Below are 4475 nucleotides of genomic sequence, written 5' to 3'. Positions count from 1 at the left end.
GTTGTATTGTGCCAACAGTGTTCCCCGTAAAACCCATAGACTAACAAAACTTCCAGGACTAGGCATAACAAAACTTCCAGGACTAGGCATGAGAAACCTTTCAAATGGTTAGTCAGAGTAGTCCAGGGGATTCCCCAAACAATATAGATCATCACTGCAGGCTTTGGTTGCCTTTCAAGGGTTAGGGGTGGGCAACTATTGCTGAAGACACTGTACTTTTAGGATGTAAGACTCAGGTGATTGGAGCTGGATCTGACCTGAAAGCCTCTTTCCTGGGGTCGAGCTTCCAAGGTTCCAAACTTCCAGGAAAGAAATAAAAAACTCAGCGCTACCCCACAGCAATGTCTATGAAACACACCAGTGACCACTATGGCAAGACATGCATAACAGCACAAGAAATGGCACTCACATGTTGATGGCAACAATTTAGCTTTCTAATTGGAGTTAAGTCATACTCAACATGAGGGAAATTGGGCTTGGTACTCTAAACTAGCCAGATTCCTGGGGCTGATGCAGTCATGAACATTAAAAAAGAAACTACCACCACACTTTGCTAGACCAGCATAATTCCTTATTACATTCTAACTCTTATCATTACAGTACTCCTCATCAAAGATGCCTCCCTTCACAGCAAATGAAAATAATCACAGAAAACCACAACTAGACAATGCAGAGAGCATTGTCAGGCTGTGAAGGATCCAGCCCTATCCGGTCTATGTCATAGCTGCTGCATCCTTAGCTCAGGAAACAGTCCAGGAAGCTTGTAAAAGCCAGGACCAGGCAGTCTCCTGTGAGACAGTCTCTCTTGGAAGAGGCTGCATAGACAACGCCATAACAATGGCACTAGCGATGACTGGGTAAAGGTGGGAGGGAGGAATATTCATGGAGCACCTGACTAGAGAAAGAACTACAAGCAATTAATGACTGCTGAGAGAAGGAGAAGTAGCCTCTCACAGGGATGAGCTCCTTCATCGGTTGGCCAACCCAGAGCTGTCAGCCTTGAAACCAAATACATACCACCAACAAAAATGGACACAGTGTGTGTGTGTGTGTGTGTGTGTGTGTGTATACATATATATACATATACCACATATATGTGTACATATATATGTATATATGCATACTACACACATATATGCATGTTACAATAATAAATGAAAAAGAGGCTATCAAGTTGAGAGTGCGATAACATGAAGGAATTATAGAGGGGTTGCCTGGGAGGGGCTGGATGGAGAAAATGGAGGGGGAAATGATGTTATTTTATTTCAGTTATTCAAAAATAATAAAGGAAAAATCCTACATCTTGCCTGGCGTGGTGATGTACACTTGGAACCTTAGCATTGGATAGGGTTAGGTAAGAGGGTCTTAAAGCCCAGTCTAGTATAGGCTAGATAGAAAAACTGTTCAAAAATTCCTAAGTCTTTCACAGGCTTTTACTTCCAGGGCCCTGCCAGTCTCTGCACATTTACACATGGTGGTTCGACAGCTGTGCTTGTTCACAGATTTATTTACTCTAAGATAGAGGGTGAGCATGTACAACGCTGTGGGTGCTGGAGGAAAAGAACATGCTTCTTGAAGCTTTTGCTTCATTAATGGATAGTGCTATGTTGAATTAATTCTAATCATAATTAATTATGATAATAATTGCAACTATTATCAAACTTCCTGCTCATGACTTGTAATGGCTTTATATAATTCTATTGAATTGCTGCACAAATACTACTTTTTAAAAAGAATATGGAAGGCTTCATGAATTTGTGTGTAATCCATTTGCAGGGGCCATGCTAATCGTCTCTGAATCATTCCATTTTTAATATATGCCATTTTCAGTATATATGTTGTTGAAAAAAAAGCACAAATATTGCCTTTTCCTTTTGCCACTCCTGAGGATTGAGCCTAGAATCTTCCTTATGCTTTTTAAATATTCTACTACTAAGAAACATTTCCAGTCACAAATTCTGCTTAACTGAGCTACTATTATGTGGATAGTCATATAGTATTCATGTTTTGACATTATATCTAAATGACATTGTACATCCATATAATTATTTGTTATGCTAATTCATTTCCATGAGCTAAATTGTCAATAAGTTATTGGATTGGAACATATATAATTAAAAAATTATCCATTGAAATTTATTGACTTTTAAACTTTAATTTCATTTTTATTATGATATAATTATGACACTTTTACCTTCCATTACTTTCTTCCAAACCCTCCCATATACCCCTCCATTCTATTTCAAATACATGTATGCATTTATGTACATACATTTATATTCTTAAATACAACCTGCTCAGTCTATATAATGTTACATGTATCTATGTATGTGTTCAGGGCTGCGCATTTGCTATTGTATAGTCCACAGGAATTGGTGTGTTCTTCCCCTGGGAAAGACTATCTCTCCCACTCTCAGCATCCTTTGGTTGGTTGTAGCTCTTCTTGTAAGGTTCAGACCTCATGCGCTTTATCCCATCTACTCCAGCATGGCTCTTGGTGTCATTCTTGTTCAGCTTGTGTCTGGGCAGTCATGTTGGTTGAGACTTTATGGCCACAGCTTTTGGTATTACTAGTTGACAAAATAATATAGCAAACTTCCTGACTGGTCCATATTCCACAGTGTTCCCCAAGCCTTAGGTGTGGGAGTGTCTAGTGGATGTATCCATTGGGATTGGGTGAACATTTTTCGAGATATTACTTAGTCATTCTTTTTTCTTGGTTTGAGAATTCTCTCTTTAGGCCCTAGGCCCATTTTCCAAATAGGTTATTTGATTTTTTGACTCCTTGTCTTTTGAGGGTTGTATATATTTTGAGTAGCAATCCTTTGTCAGAGGTTCAGCTGGCAAGTACTCTGTCCCATCCGACGGGCGTCCTCTACACCTAGATCATTGTTCTTGGCTGTGCAGAAGATGTTTACTTTAATGAAATTTCACTTGCCAAATGTTGGCCTTAATTCTTTGAATGTCTTGTGGAATTCTGCTTGAATCTCCCTCGTCTTGGACTTTCAAGAATTTTATTTTTTACATTTAGAAGGCTATTTTTATTACTCTTTCAATCTCTCTCCAATTGTTATGGCCTTATTCAGGTTGATGACTTCTTGGCTTAATTTTGGTGGTCTGGCTGTATCTAAAAAAGTACATTGATTTCAATTATGTTTTCCATCTTAAAGGAGTAAGTTTTTTTTTAAAAAAATATTCTTTTACAGTATTCTGAATTTCTTTGATGTCTCTTGTAATATTTCCCTGTTAATTTCTGGTTTTGTTAACCTGAGTGCTCTTTTTTTCTTTCTTCCCTCTTCCTTCCTACTTACCTTTCTTTCTTTCTTTCTTTTTCTTTTTCCTGAGTTGGGCAAAGGGTCTGTTAATCTTGTTTATCTTCTCAAAGTACCAGATTTTAGATTATTGTTTCTTTATTTCCTTTTTATTGATTTATACTCTGAATTTTATTATTTCTTACAATCGAACAGTTTTGGACTTTGTTTGTCCCATTTTTTCAACTCTTTGAGTTGTAGCATAAGCCATTTCTTTGTGCTCTTTCTGATTTTTTTTAAATGTAGGCACTTTTTAAAGCCATAAATTTCCCTTCAGAACTAACTTCTTTCAATGTGCCCCAGAGATTTTGTTGTGTTTTGTTTTCATTTTCATTTACTTCCACTTCTAGAAAGTTTTTTCTTTCTTGACTTCTTCTTTGACCCATTCATCCTTTAATAATGACTTGTTTAATCTTCATGGAGTTTGTGCATTTACTAGAGAGTTTTTGCTGTCAATCTTAGGTTTTGTTATGTTGTGGTCAGATAGTATAAAGGGGTGCTTTCAATCTTTTTTAATTTGTAAAGATTTGTTTTACTTTACTTTACTTTTTAACAAAATATAAAATATAAATATAATATTTATTATTAGCTTTTTAAGAAAAGCTTCCATGTGTTACTGAGTAAAATTCATTGGCATTTGTATATAATATTCTGTAGACATTTGTTAAGTCCATTGGGTGTATGATATTGATTAATTTTGCTGTTACTGGTTTTGTTGTTGTTGTTGTTATTTTGGCGCAGAGGAACATACATTCAAGAAAGTGGAGTATTGAAATCATCTAATATTAAAGAATTGATGTTATTATCTGTCTTTAAATCAGGTAGTAGGTTTTTCCCCCTGAAATTGGGTGCCCCAGAGATTGGGACATATATGCTTAGGATGGGAACTTGGTCTTCTTTGTTAACTGTTCCCATAATTAGAATGAACTGTCCCACTTCATCTTTTCTGATGAGTTTTAGTTTGAAGTCTATTTTGTCACATATTAGGATATTGATGCTTGTTTACTTCCTGATCTTATTTCATAACTTTTGTCTTTCTTTTACTCTAAGTCAGTGTCTCTTTAAAAATAAGATGCATTTCTTGTAGAGAACAGATAGATAGATTTTATTTCTTGATCCAGTCAGCCTGTGCATTTTGATTATAGAATTGAGGCCATTGGTATT

At 36.2% G+C, this 4475-nt stretch overlaps 1 long non-coding RNA gene across 1 annotated transcript in view; it reads left to right on the top strand.

The window, feature by feature from the left end:
* LOC311593635 overlaps positions 1–886 on the top strand; it is a 17856-nt gene extending 16970 nt beyond the window's left edge. The window contains exon 3 of the long non-coding RNA XR_014777791.1: positions 601–886. This is a non-coding gene — a long non-coding RNA (uncharacterized lncRNA). The remainder of the gene's footprint in view (positions 1–600) is intronic.
* The last annotated feature ends 3589 nt before the right edge of the window (positions 887–4475 follow it).

The sequence above is a fragment of the Acomys minous genome (genome assembly GCF_964271855.1).
Source record: "Acomys minous genome assembly, chromosome: 1".
NCBI classification, from domain to species: Eukaryota; Metazoa; Chordata; class Mammalia; order Rodentia; family Muridae; genus Acomys; species Acomys minous.
Note: the sequence above shows the minus strand (reverse complement) of the source record. Positions and strands in the feature narration are given on the sequence as shown.